The sequence below is a fragment of the Stomoxys calcitrans genome, chromosome 2 (assembly GCF_963082655.1).
Source record: "Stomoxys calcitrans chromosome 2, idStoCalc2.1, whole genome shotgun sequence".
In the NCBI taxonomy this organism is placed as follows: Eukaryota; Metazoa; Arthropoda; class Insecta; order Diptera; family Muscidae; genus Stomoxys; species Stomoxys calcitrans.
In genome coordinates this window covers 5825644-5842568 of record NC_081553.1, presented here as the reverse complement: position 1 = coordinate 5842568, position 16925 = coordinate 5825644, and the positions used below count along the sequence as shown (strand labels likewise).

Genomic DNA, 16925 nt, shown 5'->3' with positions numbered 1-16925 from the left:
ACCTTATAAATTATATATATTCTTGATCAGCGTGAAAATCTAAGACGATCTAGACATGTCCGTCCGTCTTTAGAAATAGAGATATTGAGCTGAAACTTTGCACAGATTCTTCTTTTGTCCATAAGCAGGTTAAGTTCGAAGATGGGCTATATCGGACTATGTCTTGATATAGCTCCCATATAGATCGATCCGCCGATTTAGGGTCCTAGGCCCATAAAAACCACATTTATTATCCGATTGCTGAAATTTGGGACAGTGAGTTGCGTTAGGTAATTTGGCCCAGATTGGTCCAGATTTGGATATAGCTGCCATATAGACCGATCCCCCGATTTAGATTCTTGGGCCCATAAAAGCCACATTTATTATCCGATTTTGCTGAAATTGGATATAGCTACTGTACTTATTAGTATCTGGTCCAAATCGGAACATATTTCGATATAACTGCTATGGACATAGGGTATGCAGCTTTGGTTTGAACATAAATTAACGGCATTATTCATAAAAATTAATGAAGCCTTTATCTGTCAAATAAACCTATCTCAAATCTACATCAAGTTTTGTGAATACCGCTGTAAGTCTATTTCAATTATTGACTTGTTTTTAAATATTTTTGAGTACGCAGTTTGAAAATTGGTTTATTAGACAAAAACTGTTCAATAACAAAAGTGCAATTCGAACCCAAGATTAATTGGGTTTTTTCTTGTGAATACAGCTGTAAGAATTTAAGGATTTATTACCGAAACCTTTCTCTTTACCCTGATTTTATGTTGCTCTGTCTGACTCCGGTTTTAAATATAAAAGAAAAGGGACATATAAATCAAACAAACAAAGCATAAAAAATAAGCCCGGTCCCTATTCGTTGGTGGGATGGCTTTTGTGTGGTTTTACAGCACCCGGCGTATGATTACCACATTTCTCAATGAACCATTAATTAGACATTGCAAAGGCATGAAAGGGCTAATTGGTCTTTTTGAGAAATTCTCGGTAGCCGGTTTTCAATCAATGCTGATGTTGAGTTCAACACAAACAAAAAAAGAATTATTTCATGTACCGCACATCAGTATAGTGGGGGAATTATTTTAAAATCCCACTTTAATGTGGTTTTTTCCCCTGAATATTTTCATATTGTGATTCCCAATTAAATATTGCATACGATTCTAAATCCTTTTTCAATGCTTGTTTTCTCACAATGAACAACAAATTTCAAAAAAACAAAATTTATGGCTGTATTGTTTTATGCATAGAAACCATTTTATGTTTAATGACATGACCGCAGTTTGACCTTCGGCCTAAGAATAAAAGAAACACAAATTCCAGATGTAAGTAGAGTTGTAACCATGTTTTTTCTTTGGTATGAAATATGATGTTAATCGTAAAAGCTATTCATAATCTGTTTTTTAATTAAATAACGGATGTTGTAATTGCCCTAATGATTGTTATGTCGCCTAGCAAATGACCGTAGGTCAGACATTAATTATTTTTGTTACGTTTATCATTTTTGTACTCAACAATATGGTATGGGAGCCATACAAATCTAATTATTCTGTTTCTAACAACAAGAAGTATCAATCTTCGATCCTGTAAAAATACAGACTTTTCCAGGTTAGCCACTCGGCCTTGCGCATTCGTTTGCCATCTCCAAGACACTTCCTGCATTGTTGACTTTGATTTGGAAAGCTGACTGGTTTAAGTCTCTTCAATTAAGATCCCGTGCTTCTTCATCCCTAACTCTTATGCCATGGGAATTACAGTTTACCTATAATCTCCGAATCGAGGAGTTTTTGCAGTCTGTTAGGACAGCTCTGCTCCGCTCACTCTGTTAGAAGCTTCTTCGATGTCCGACAATGACGCCGAACGCCTGGGTTCGAATCCTGGAGAGACCATCAGAAAAACATTTTCAGCGGTTGTTTTCCCCTCCTAATGCTGGCAACATTTGTGAGGTATTATGCCATGTAAACTCCTCTCCAAAGAGGTGTTGCACTGCGGCACGCCGCTCGGACTTGGCTATAAAAGAAGGCCCCTTTATCATGGAGCTTAAAACTTGAATTGGACTGCACTGTGCGAAATTTGCCCCTGTTCCTTAATGGAATGTTCATGGGCAAAAATTTGCAATTTTGGCATTTCGGTAGCTGAGACTTGAAGCTGATGTTGGGAAGCTTTAACCTACTCACTGTTCTAAATTTCAGCGAAATTGGATAAAAAATAAAGCTTTTATGGCCTTCAGACCCTTTATCGGGAGATCGGTCTATATGGCACCTAAATCTAAATATATTTCACTCTGAATAATATTTAGATCAGATGTCGGGAGGCTTAAAATAACCCACTGTTTTAAATTTCGGCGAAATCGGGTAATAAATAAAGCTTTTATGGCCTTCAGACCCTTTATCGGGAGATCGGTCTATATGGCAGCTTTAGCTTAATATAGTCCGATGTGAACCATATTAGGTCAGATGTCGGGAGGCTTAAAATAACATGCTATTTTAAATTTCAGCGAAATCTGGTAATAAATAAAGCTTTTATGGGCTTCAGTCCCCCTTATCGACAGATTGGTCTATATGGCAGCTATATCTAAACATAGTCCGATCGAAACCATATTTAGGTCGGATGTTGGGAAGCTTTAACCTATTCATTGTTCCAAATTTCAGCGAAATCGGATAAAAAATAAAGCTTTTATGGCCTTCAGACCCTTTATCGGGAGATCGGCCTATATGGCAGCTATATCTAAATATGGACCAATCTAAACCATATTCAGGTAAGATGTTGGGAGTTTTAAAATAACCCACTGTTTTAAATTTCAGGGAAATCGGGTAATAGATAAAGCTTTTGTGGCTTTCAGACCCCTTATCGGGAGATTGGTCTATATGGCTGATATATCTAAATATAGTCCAATCTAAACCATATTTAGATCAGATGTCGGGAAGCCTTAAACTACTCACTGTTTCAAATTTCAGGGAAAATGGGTAATAAAGAAAACTTTTATGGGCTTCAGATTCTTTATCGGGAAATCGGACTACATGGCAGCTATATCCAAATATAGTCCGATCTGAACCATATTTAGGTCAGATGTCAGGGGGCTCAAAATAACTCACTGTTTCAAATTTCAGCGAAATCGGGTAATAAATAAAGTTTTTATGGGCTTCAGATTCTTTATCGGGAGATCGGTCTATATGGCAGCTATATCTAAATATAGTCCGATCTGAACCATATTTGGGTCAGTTGTCGGGAAGCCTTAAACAACTCACTGTTTCAAATTCCAGCGAAATCGGATAAAAAATTAAGCATTTATGAGCAAATATAAAGGGTCTATTATCGGAAAATCGGTCTATATAGCAGCTATATCCAAATATGGTCCGATTTGGCCCGTTCAAGAACTTAACCAGCGTGCATCAAAAAGACGTATCTGAGGCAAATTTCAGCTCAATATCTCAATTTTTGAAGGTTGTAGAGTGATTGCAACAGACGGACGGACAGACTCACGGACATCGTTAAATCGTCTTAGAATTTTACGACGATCCGAAATATATATACTTTGTAGGGTCGGAAATTGGCATTGTTGGATTATTTGGATTTGAGTAAGGCCAATAAGATTTTACTTGTCTCCTATTGCGCTTGCGTAGCAAGTCGTCTTTAAGAGCCCTGTTCAAATTCAGATGTGTGCTTTACAATCTGCTCTAATTGGGTTAGTATGTAAAGCACCATGATTCATTCGACGAATGGTCTATAGTCGGACAATATCCTGCAATGGAATCTCAATGGCAGAATACTTCACAAATGTAGCTAGCATTAGTAAGGAGATAGCCACTGCTGAAAATTTCTCTGATGTCCACGTCGGAGTTTGAACCCAGTCATAGGTGGACATGCTTACCTCTGCGTCATGGTGGCCACCAAGGAAACCCACCTCTTATTGGAAAGCCTGTATTTTGTACGTAACCTCGTGCTTGTAATTGAGAAATTCGCTTGATGCCTTTACTCATTATCATAGGATCTACATTACGTTCCACGCGTTGAGTGAAAATGATTTTAGGGTAATAGGTCTCAGGCGCCAAATAACTTGGCTTAACTAGTTGTTGTGCATAAAAATGACCTTTGGGATAAATGAGAGAACTAGGAATGCTGTTAATATAGCATAAATGCGATTGGGCAGAAGTTTTGCATGTACTGTTCTGGCGTGCCGGCGTCAGCGCTATTCCTGGGTTCAAGCCCCGGCGTGAACATCAAAAAATGTTTCAGCGATAGTTCTACCCTAACCTATGTTGGCTACATTTGTGAGGTATCCTACCATGTTAAAACTTATCTACCAAGCGGTGTCACTATGGGGCAAGCCGTTCGGACTCGGTATAAAAAAGAGCCCCTTATCATTGAGCTGATATACGCTAACCTAAGGTGGCTACATTTGTGAGGTATTCTGCCATGTTAACACTTCTCTACCAAGTGGTGTCACTATGGTGTGGTGTCACCCCGCCCGCACTCGGTATAAGAAAGAGCCCCTTATCAATGAGCTCAAACTTCGAACTGGATTCATTGATATATGAGAAGAATCCCCTGTCCCTTAATGTAATGTTCATGAGAAATTTAGTTTTAGTAGTTCCGTTCCGTCTTTAACGTCTAGAGCTCCTGGAAGCTGCAATTTTTGTCCGATTCGTCTAAAGATTTGTTTACAATATTTATATATAACAGCTAAGATAGTCGCATCCCATAGTTTTTCCTATAGTTTTTCCGCATTCCCATAGTTTTTTTTGTAGGAGCAGCTTGTTTTTGGTTGTCTGCCTTGAAGCCATAACTGCGAATGGTGTTAAGGCAGTCACAACTGCAGCAGTGAGTCCAGGTTTATTGGATCTCGACTACTCGTGACTCTTAAAGTTATCACGAGCCTGTACTGAGGCTATTATTGCCGTAATTTATTTTTCCTTTCAAAGCTGACCACCAGAATTGTTACAGCTTTTGTAATAACCTTCAAAATATTGGTCTTAGTTGCCATAAAGTATATATTCTTAATCGTCATGACTTTTTGTGTCGATCTCACGTCCGTTCGTCCGTCTGACTGTCTATATGTTTGTCTGTCACTCCTTCTGTCGACAGCCCGCTATCCTACAAAGGAATGAAGCTAGCCACTGGATAGTTTGCACAAATACGAGTACTCGTTGTTAATGTAGATTGCTTAGGAATGTAAATGGGCCAAACCAGTCAATGCTTCGACAAAACTCTTAGGACCCAACTAGCCACAAGTGTAATAAAATTCGTTTCAAATTAAGTACATGATGTTATGACATTCCTAATTCGGCTTCTTGAGCCCCTAGATGGTGCATTTGTAAATTTTTTTTAATTTATCCGATTTCACTAAAAATTCGTGCATTCGTGCCAAATATGGTTTAAACCACTTAGTTACCCCTATTGATCTTTGGGTGCGCAATTATTATCCGATTTGGATGCAATTTTCTTATGGTTCAAATCGGTAAATAATGTGATATACCTCATACATATACCACCCTATTTCCCAATGAAAAATCGTTCAAAGAACTTGATAAAAGCCATGTAAGAGGATATATAAAATTTGATTCGGCTGAACTTGGCGGGCTCTTAGATATTTTAGTTATTTTTTATCTGTGTTGTGGTTTCGTATGTTTATTTCAACTTTACTGAGATTTTTTGCGTAATTTTTGTTTTTAAGCTTTTTATTTTATTTTGCCTCTTATCGTTCTTTCAATTTCCTTTTGAATATCTCTAAAAGAATTCGCATAATTTACAACTTCTGCTTCGATAATCTGATGGAGATAATCTTGAAAACTTATCAAAGATTAAATTGATTCGTATGAGACTTCAACATGTGATATTTTCTCTAAGTTGGTTGTGTAGGCATGTGTGTGTGTGTGTGTGCGTGTGTCTTTGTTTTGCTGGTTTGTTGGTTATTTGTAACATTTTTGTTGTTGTTAATTCTGTTGAAACCTCAACAAAACTGTTTTTAGCCTGACTCTTGTGTAGCAGCTGTCAAAAAATGTATGAAGATAACGATGAGTCATGCGATGACTAGCCGTTGAATGATGCAGCCACACAGCCTCTCTCTCGCTCTCCTCTCTCACAGTGTGTGTTAGGCATTCATGACAAAGAAGGCAGCGATGTGTGCCAAGTGTTATGATTTAATAATGTTACGCTACACCAGCACGCTTCACGTAGCTGGCTTGTTGTTTGTTGAATGGTTTTTGTCTAGTACGCCGCCATCAACGCCATCGCTATCGACAGTGCCACTGCCACCGTCACCGCCTACTTCTTGGGCAAGTCGTGGCAGTGGTTGTGAAAGCCAATGTCGGTTTTGGCAAATTCACTTCAAATGTACCTCATCAGGACCACTTTAACCGTTTAAAGGTTTATATGGCTAACATTCATTTTTGATATAGTCCTCTCTCACTCTCTTCAACACTTGGCCAAGCAGATGTGATGCTAGGCTCTTGCGTTGTCTCGTCTTGCCTGAATTCGTTGTTTTACCACAACCTATGAAGCCTTGAAGTGGTTAGATGAGTGTGCAGAGAGCTTTAATCAGAGAGCGAAAGTGCGTCGTTTAAATGAGTGTAAGTGATTGTGCCCCCCTTGAGCATGCCAATAATCATGACCATATTTCCATGTCGAATTGCAAAGACACTGGCATGAAAGAGGAATTTGTCAGGCAACCGACTGAACGAACCATCAAACCAACCGACGGGGCAAACCGCAGCAACATCAGGCCAAAATCACAAGTCGTAAAGCCTCTAAAGCAGAAGAAGAAGCTGGACAAAAACAAAGAAATTCAAATCAAACCGCACAAGTTGATGAGCAGAGAGAACCTTCAAGTACATGTCGAGAGAGAGAGAGGGAGGGAGCGCGTGTGATGATAAGGCGCAAGTTTCGTTAATAGATTTGGGAAGAGAGCAGTAGGTTGGGTGTTAAGGAATTTGCAAAAAAAATATATAATGGGCTTTTGCAGATTCCTCATAAACAGAATCAGCCATGCAGAGAGTACGAAAGCTTTTTGGGCTGTGTGCTTGTAATCACAGCATCCGCCACCCACTCATATAGTCTGTGTACTCTATTGCCGTCTCTCTCACACTTGGGCGTTTGTAAACTGTAAACAGCATCATTGAAATGCAAATTGTCACAAGCTTTTTCTGCATTCAGCAGCAGGGCCAGCACACTCATTTAGGAATGGCAGGCGGCATACAGCAGCCTCTCTCTTAGATGGTGGTGTTGCGCTCCCCAATGTAAAGGAATGATGTTGATGATGATTCGAGTAAGATGCTAGGCTATATTGGTTCACCTTTTATTGGGAAACTGTGGCAGTATAACGCGAGCCCTTGTCTGGTAAGGGTTTAATTCAAAAAAAGCATTTCAAGACTCTGTTACTTTCACAACTGTGCACGGTTAGAGCACAGTAATTTTTGACAAAAAGAAAATCCAGTTGCCAAGAAAAGAAAAGAGTGCTTATATACACAAATCACATGTTAAAACTTTAAAGTGCAATCGAAAAAACCATGACAAATTATTTAAAAATTTTATATCTTTTGTATGTTTGAAAGTGTAATGTGACTTCGTGTGACTTGAAATTGAAACAAACAAAACTTGGAACAAAAGAAGAACCATAATCAACTTGAAAGTATTTAAAACGAAACAAAGTTACCATACCAAAGCTACTTTCATTTTCTCCTATGGATAGTTGTGCTACGTTCGCAGCAATTAATTTTTGCGGAAATTTTCCACAAATCTTGTTTTGTTGAGGAGAAATGGAAAATTTACATATTGCCGTTGTCGTGTCGTGTGTTTTTCTCGTTTATTGTTGGAAAAAAAAAGACAGCAAAACAGCATGAAACAAGGCAACAAGAACACAAAACTCCGTTATTTTCTGTACTTCGTTTTCGTTTCGAATTCGTTTATGGATGCCTTACTTAAACTTTGTTGTTGCTTCTAGCAAACACAAGCACGCACACACACACCCACACAATCATAAGAGACTCACAAGTTTTTCAACGTTTTCGGTTTTCGTATTTCGTTTACTTCTTTCAATTTTGTGTATGTGGGAGTTGCTCTGTGACACGTACAGTAGTATCTCAACTTTCTGTGCACTTAAACAAAAAAACAACAAAAAAAAAGCAAAAACAACAACAAAAAAGATTGAAGGAAAAATAATAATAAAACAGACAACAAAACACACATATACACATAAATTCGCAGCATACCAAACATACAGACAGACACCTACTACACACTACACACAGAGTCTCTGAACAAAGGCAACAAACAACGGGCACAGACAGCGGCAGCAACACACCACAGCAGGATTACTCAACACACATACCAAGCTATGACTACCACGATGATAACTACGACAACGAAGTTTGCGCGAGAGTGTTTGTCCCATCAGTTGGTTGGCTTTTCTTTTTTCTTCTCGTTTCTTGTCCCCTTTTTTGGCATTTGTTGTTGTTGTTTTTGTCGGTGTGAGTGCGTTTTACAGGGTTATCAACTTGATTTTATGGCTAAACAAGGAAAATCGTTAAAAATCATGAGGTCAGACTCTTCAGGAAGACCATTAAAAACAGCATCAGCAAGCAGAGTAGCTCCGGACAGAGCAACAATGTACTAACTTTGCCCTCGTTACTATTTTTCCAGCTTCTAGTTGTTGTTGTTGAGGGTTTGTCAATTTATTTTTTTGTGTGTTCCCTTTGAATTGATTACTGTCCTTGATGCAATAGAAAGAATCATGAAATGCATGGGAAAAAAGATTCAATGAAGATATGAAATATGAATAATTTTTTATTTGATTTTCTTCAATAGACACTATCAGTGGTATGTTGGGTCTTGTAAAAGCCCAAAAGAACGTTCCTTTCTTGAGATACTAAAAGTCTCACGGCCTTATTCACAAAAGTTAATTAAATTTATTTGAAAGATTTCCTGTATAGAACTGTCAAATAAACTTATTTTAAGGTTTCATAAAGTTTTGTGAATAAGGCCGTCAGTTTTTGACATTTGGTACGCATAGGTATAGGAGCTGCCAATATTGGCCCTTTTGGCTTCAATTTGATGTACAGTACACTATGTATTAAAAATGGGGCAGCAATAATTTTATGCTAAAACTGCAAACATTATCTGCTTCAGAAGGTCAAATCTAAAATTTGCGTTTTGCATTATATCTTTTAGTATCACAGGTATATTAAGTACATTTTTCTCTCATTTTCCATAAATGGAAATTTTTTTTTAAACAATTTCAAATAACAGCAGAGAAAATATCCGCCAACATCATATTTATGCCAATAAACAAAAAATATACTCTTAAATTTACCAAAATGTATATTAAGATAAAGGAAATGCTTCAATGATTGTTTCGAAGTTTATAAAATTCAGAAGTTTTTTTTTCGATATTTAAAAAATTTTGTTGACTACTATAAGTAATCTTATTTCTCTGCGTGCATAATTTACAAATTTTAAAAGTATCAATGACGGTTTTCAATTTTCGGAAATTTTGCCCATGAACATTCTACTAAGGAACAGGGACAAACTTCTCATATATCAATAAGTGCTGTCCGATTCAAGTTTAAGGTTAATTATAGCCGAGTCCAAACGGCGTGCCGCAGTGCGACATCTCTTTGAAGAGAAGTTTTCCTTGGCATAGTACCTCACCAATGTCGCCAGCATTAGGAGGGGTAAACCACCGCTGAAAATTGTTTATGATTTTCTAGCCAGGATTCGAACTCAGGCGTTCAGCGTCATAGCCGGCCATGCTAACCTTTGCGCTACGGTGGCCTCCATTTCAATTTTAAATTTTTTACAATCTGAAAACAGCAGAAAATTTCAGCTGTTTTTAGCAAAAAATTACTGCTGTCCCATTGCCAGCAGTTTTTATACCCACCAAAGAAGGATGGGGTATACTCATTTTGTCATTCCGTTTGCAACACATCGAAATTTGCATGTCCGATCCTATAAGGTACATATTTTCTTGATCAGCGCAAAAATCTAAGACGATATAGCCATGTCCGTCCGCTATAGTCTTCAAAAATAAAGATATTGAGCTGAAACTTTGCACAGATTCTTTTTTTGTCCATAAGCAGGTTAAATTTGAAGATGAGCAATATCGGACTATATCTTGATATAGCCCCCATATAGACCGATCCTTCGATTTTCGGTCTTGCGCTCATTAAAAGCGCGTTTTATGTCCGATTTTGCCAACATTTGGGACAGTGAGTTGTGGTAGGCCTTTTGACATGCGTCTTCAATTTAGCACAGATCGGTCTATATTTGGATAAAGCTTCCATATAGAACAATCTCTCCATTTAAGGTTTTGGCCCCATAAAAGGCGCACTTATTGTCCGATGTCGCCAAAAATTTGGGACAATGAGTTATGTTGGGCCCTTGCCATTTTTCTTCAATTTGGCTCAGATCGGTCCAGATTTGGATATAGCTGCCATATAGTCCGATATCTCGATTTAAAGTCTTGGCCCCATAAAAAGGCGCATTTATAATCCGATTTCACTGAAATTTGACACAGTGGCTTATGTTAGCCTTTTCGACATCCGTGTGTGTCGTATATGGTTCGAATCGGATTTATTTTTTTTTTAGATATAGCTACTTAAGAAACCAATATTTTGTTATACACAGGTCAACAATGACTTGTACTTGTAAGTATTTGATCCAAATCGGAACATATTTCGATATAGCTGCTATGGGGCAAAACGTATGCATTTTTTACCGGATTTTGACGAAAGGTGTTTTACATATATACCCGAGGTGGTGGGTATCTAAAGTTCGGCCCGGCCGAACTTAACGCCGTTTTACTTGTTCTCTTTAATAAATAAATGTACTGAACGTCAAAAAAAAAAAAAAAAAAAGAATCCGATTGAATGGCTGTAACCTTATGTAAGCTTTATATTTATGCCCTTAACCACCACTGTGGTACAGGGTATTATTAGAAGAAGTTGAGTATAGCATTCGGCTAAGAAACACTTCCTGATTCGATTTTGGCAGGTCCGTCCGTCTGTCCATGTATTCTTGTGTCACTTTCTTGGCTCAAGGACGAACACTATTGATTTTGAACGAAATCGGTTCAGATATAGCTCCCATATGTATATATATATATATATATCGGATTCTACAGCCGTATAAGGCCATATCGGATAATATATATATATATATATATATATATATATATATATATATATATATATATATATATATATATATATATATATATATATATATATATATATATATATATATATATATATATATATATATATATATATATATATATATATATATATATATATATATATATATATATATATATATATATATATATATATATATATATATATATATATATATATATATATATATATATATATATATATATATATATATATATATATATATTTATATATATATATATATATATATATATATATATATATATATAAATATATATATATATATATATATATATTATCCGATATGGCCTTATAAGGTTGTAGAATCCGAAACTTTGGTCCGATTTAACAAAATTTTGCATGAGGTGTTTTACTTTAAGGTCTTCAAATGTGTTCAAAATTTTATAAAAATCGGTCCAGATTTTGATATAGCTCCCATACATATCTTTCTTCCGAAATAGACTTTAAGCATATAGGAGCCACATTAAGGTAAAGGGGCAAACTTGTCTCAAATCAATGATAAGGACCTCCTTTCTATAGCCGGGTCCGAGTGGCATGTCGCAGTGCGACACCTTTTTTGGGAGAAGTATTTACATGGCATAGTACCTCACAAATGTCACCAGCATTAGGAGAGGATGTGCACTTATCTGATGTTCTCGCCTGGACTCGAACCCAGGTGTTCAGCATCACAGGCGAACATGCTAACCTCTGCGCTACAGTGGCCTCCTATGACGTCCCAAAGTGTGCAAAATTTTTTTTTTTAAATCATTCCCGATTTAGAGATTGCTCTCATTTACATATTTCATCCGATATGGACTTTTAAGGCAGTAATTTGGTCAAATCTCTATAAATTGGGGCGTGAAATGCCCTGCTATGACGTCCCAATACGTGCGCAAAATTTCATTAAAATCTGTCCTGATTTAGATATAGCTCCCATTTACATATTCCATCCAATATGGACGGTTAAGGCAGTATTTTGGTTAAATCTCTATAATATTGGAGATCTTTGACGTCCCAGTATGTGTGCACAATTTCATCAAAATCGGCACAGATATCCTTCCATAAATGTCTTTTATCCGAAATGGCCTGTAGAAATTCCAAAAATTTTGTTCTATTGGTAGGTTTTGGTAAGATTTTCTTAAAATTTAGTAGGAAATAATTTCTCTAGTGGCAACACTGGTCGCAATTACCATCCAATCATCTTCCAATTTGGCACAGGCACATGCCAAGTTCTCAAAATGCAAAACCCAGGTCAGGCGTATGTTTGCTTTACTTCCCATGTCACCTAAGCATGTGGAAAAATTTTTTGGACCAAACAAAATTTGTAGCGAAATGGGCATTTTGGGGGTTTTTGTGAAAAATTCGGGCAGAATTTATTTTTGGTTTTTTAAAAACACATTTATCTGAAAAAATCAAACAGGATGGTTCAGATATCTCTCATTTGTTTTTCTTTGAATTTATTCAATTACTTTACTTTGTAAATGATCTTTACTTCTGTGCATCAAAATTGCTAAAAAAACAAGGTATAGTACTCAAGGGCTGCCAGACTTAAGGTTTGATTCAATAGTTAGAGAGCGTTTTTAATTGTTTTAGTATGAAAATTCAATATTTCTGATTAATTAACTTTTTGTTAAATTTATTGCAATATTTCTCAAAATCGGACGAACATATATATGAGAGCTATACCTAAATCTGACCCGATTTCGACCAAACTTAATTGCTTTTGTGAAAGTCGTCGAGGACAGCGTTGTACAAAGTTTTGGGAAGATTGGTAAATAAATGCGCTTGCAGTGGATCTAAGAGTGAAAATCGGGCGATATATTGGGTTGCCCAAAAAGTTATTGCGGATTTTTCTTATAGTCGGCGTTGACAAATTTTTTCACAGCTTGTGACTCTGTAATTGCATTCTTTCTTCTGTCAGCTATCAGCTGTTACTTTTTGCTTGCTTTAGAAAAAAAGTGTAAAAAAGTATATTTGATTAAAGTTCATTTTTAAGTTTTATTTAAGTTTTATTAAAAATGCATTTACTTTCTTTTAAAAAATCCGCAATTACTTTTTGGGCAACCCAATATATGAGAGCTATATCTAAATCTCAACCGATTTCGATCAAATTCACCAATAATGTCGAGAGTCATACCAAATTTCGAGAGAATCTGTTAACAAACAACCATTTTATTGCATTATTACTGAAAATCGGACGAATATGTAGTTTGTACACCAATTAACATGGACAGACGGACATAGCTAAATCGAATCAGAAAGTGATTCTGAGTCGATCGGTATACTTATCAATGCGTCTATCTCTCTTCCTTTTGGGTGTTACAAACAAATGTACTAAGAATAATACCCTGTACCACAGTAGTGGTGTAGCGTATAATTACTGCAGTCCAATTTTCAGCAGATATTCTGCTGTTACAGCAAATACTTTTGTTGTTTTTACTAACAAATTTCTCTAAGTCTAGGTTAATTTAATCGTACAGATAAAATCTAATCAATTAGATCTTATATGAAGTATTAAATTGGGGCTAAATACTGCCATTGTAAATAAATAGATCATAATTTTTCCGCCCCTAAAAGTATGCCATGCTTAATACTATTCACAGCTTTTTATCCTAATGGTTAATGTTTTTCGCATTTCAAATGTCTAACATCAGTCTAGTGTTATTGAAATTTTCCTTTTTTAAATGCTTGATTAGACTGATTCAACTCAACAGATAATTGGTAGCTGCTTCGTCACTGCTAATTCTGCATTGGGCTACTATGGTCTCGCTAGTTAGTTGGCAATTGTTATAATGATTTACAATTTTCGCCAACAGCCAAAAAGTATAATTATCTCCAATGATTTATTAAGGCCAGCACTTGTCTATAAATCTCTGGAGACTTCCGCAATGAACTCGCCATTCATTCATTCGGTCATTCAGTTCGTCACTCATTGTGTCTATGCCACAATTTAGTAGTGATCCATTTTTCACAAATGGCACACGTAGCAGTGGCATGTGGCATCAATAGACGACCACCAAAGTGAGCATTGACCTCCATCCATCTGCACGTTTCCAAATAAGGCAGAGGATGAGAAGGAAAGCAAAGACTAGAGAACAAAAAGCGCAATTTAAACTTCTATGTCAAGTCCCAGTTGTGAAATTCAAGTTTCTTTGGCGTTTATTCTTTTTCTTTCCAAAGAACAGGAACAAGTAGAAGATGCCTAAATAACAAAAATAAACCTAAGACATCACATCAAAAACGCAAAGCAACAGCCAACAGTAATAGGAGTACAAGTACCGGTGTATTCACTCTTCTCAAGTTTGGTGATGAAAAGAAAATGTACTTTAATTTTACTTTTTCTTGGTGGGACACCAACTCAAGTCTCCTTCTCTTCCCTTCTCTACGTTTTGCTGTGTCACTGCAATCTTTGACAGGGTGGGGGAGGAAAAAGTGAAGGAAAAGTTAATAGATCTAAGTTTCCTTTATATGTTTTTTTTTTGCTGCTATTCTACTCTCCTCGTCTATGGAGCTTAGGGTGTGTGTGTGTGTGTAGTAAAAATGGTATGGGTGGTTGTGGGCCAGCTAGAATACATCATCCGAAATGTTTGTAATTAAATTGTGTCAGAAAAGTAACAATTTCATGTTTACGTTGAAACTAGAGAAACAACAGCAACAGCAACAGCAAACCATCACTGTAAATGTGCGTATGTGTGCCTCTCATCTCAAACATTTTCCCAAAGACATGATGAAAAACATACCAGCTTCGATATTCACTCACACAAAAATGCAGTAAACATTTTTGTTAGTTTTTTTCGTCTCCTCTCTTTTGAATGACAGTTTTGGAAATTTCAATCTTCTTACGATAGTTTCTTTCGCATGGTTGCTTTGGTTTCTACATCTCCGACAAGCATTCGTCGTTAATAGACCCAACATCATGTTGACTATTTCTGAAAGTTTGCAGATATTTTAGGCAAATATGTCTGACACTTGGGAATTGTTTGTGGTTTTTCAGACCCAATTAATTTTTAATATGTGAAGAAGCTAAAGCTATTGCAATTACCCAAGTTTATGTTTAATTGAAAATGCCTCACCACAAATAAAAAACGGAAAAAAGGGAAACGAAATAGATTGTTGAGGAACTTTAATTTATAAACTTCACTTGATGTGGTTTACTCTTTAATTACGAAAATGTTAATCAAAAGTAATGAAGTGCGCACATACAATAAATGAAAAGTTATTTCAAAGGGATATGAGCTATTAAAATAAATTGGTAATTCAAAATAAATATGTATAACTGTAACTGTTCTCTGTGGGTAATGTAAACACAAAATGAACATAAAATCAATGTAGCAATTCTAGAGCCTTTTAGGTAGGTTAGTCGACTTTAAGCTAAACTTGAATCGGACAACAGTCATTGGTATGAGAGATGTCGTTACTGTTCTCAAATGAAAGTATGAGTGTGCTGTTGTGAAAAACACTTTGACTAGCAGGTGGATCGCGATTTCTGATAGGCCATGTATCTTCATCAACACCTTTGTCAAATTGATGAAAGTGCTCTACATACCCAACCCAACCTATTGAGTACGGTGTAGAGCATGATTTTTTTTTAAAACAAGGCTCAATAAGCCCCCTAGCTCTCCCAAGCGCAGTAAGAGAGCATGTATTGCCACTTGCATGTATTCTTTTTTTAAATATTACCTGGCTAATCGGTTCAGTAGGTAAAAAATGTTATAGGCCCCAAAAAGTTGGAGAAGTTGAAAGTGTTAAACTTTGACCCTATATTCCACCCTGTATTAAAGATATATAGCAGCAACAGCATATTCCTGAAAGCCTATATGGGGCTCTACAAATGTTTAAAACCTTTTGTACCGCTCAGATCAAAGGATCAAACGTTGTGGACAAATTTCCTTTTGATTACCTTTTGGACCACTGTGCTATGGTTGTTGTTGTTGTATCCACATTTGCATATGAAAAGCTCTTATAGGCGAGCAAGCTCTTTCTGGTATATACGACCGATCGCCGCTGCTACATGATAACTATAGGTTAGTTAAAGGCACCAATATATCGCCTTGTCATATCGAGCATCATAGGTACTCAGTATTTAAGCAAGAGCCGGTGCCACCCTGCCTCTCTGTGAGACTTTCCACTCGATACCGCTGATTGTCCGCGACTGCAGTTGCAGCTGCTTCGTTTGGAGCATTCCATTATGTGTAACCTGTGGACGAGCTCGGTAGCTCCCAGCTAAGCTTCTCGCGATAACGAAGATTGGAGCTCAAAGTTCCAGTTATGAAGCCAATAGACGGTGCATGTGAAAGTAGCGATCCTCGTCGAGCTCTTATAGGCGAGCAAGCTCTTTCCGGTCTATACGACCGATCGCCGCGGCTACATGATAACCATTGGTTAGTTAAGACGCCAATATATCGCCTTGTCATATCGAGCATCATAGGCACTCAGTATTTAAGGAGACTCTCCACTCGATACCGCTGATTGTCCGCGACTGCAGTTGCAGCTACTAATGGAGCATTACATTATGCGCATCCTGTGGACGACCTCGGTAGCTTCCAGCTAAGCTTCTCATGGTAACGAAAAATACCATACAGATTGGAGCTCAAAGTTCCAGTTATTGAAGAAATAGACGCTCTCCAAAGGAGATGATAGAATACACAAACATTTTGTCAACTATTAGATGTTTGAGTTCGCCAGCTATAACCTGTTGTGCTTTGCCAGCCGTTTGTAGGTCACTGTACCTCAGAGGTTAACATCTCCGCTTATAACGCGGAA

General features: G+C 37.0%; 1 protein-coding gene across 6 annotated transcripts in view; it reads left to right on the top strand.

Annotated features, from left to right (window-relative positions):
* The window catches only part of LOC106080430 (peripheral plasma membrane protein CASK), a 328101-nt gene that overhangs the window by 153255 nt on the left and 157921 nt on the right, over window positions 1-16925 (top strand). For 2 of the 6 annotated variants that reach the window (XM_013241819.2, XM_013241818.2), the window contains exon 1: window positions 7316-7621. The exons of the other annotated variants lie outside the window; for them this stretch is intronic. The gene's annotated coding sequence lies outside the window, so the exon portion shown is untranslated. Of the gene's footprint in view, window positions 1-7315; window positions 7622-16925 lie in introns of those variants that run through there. 6 annotated transcript variants of the gene reach the window in all.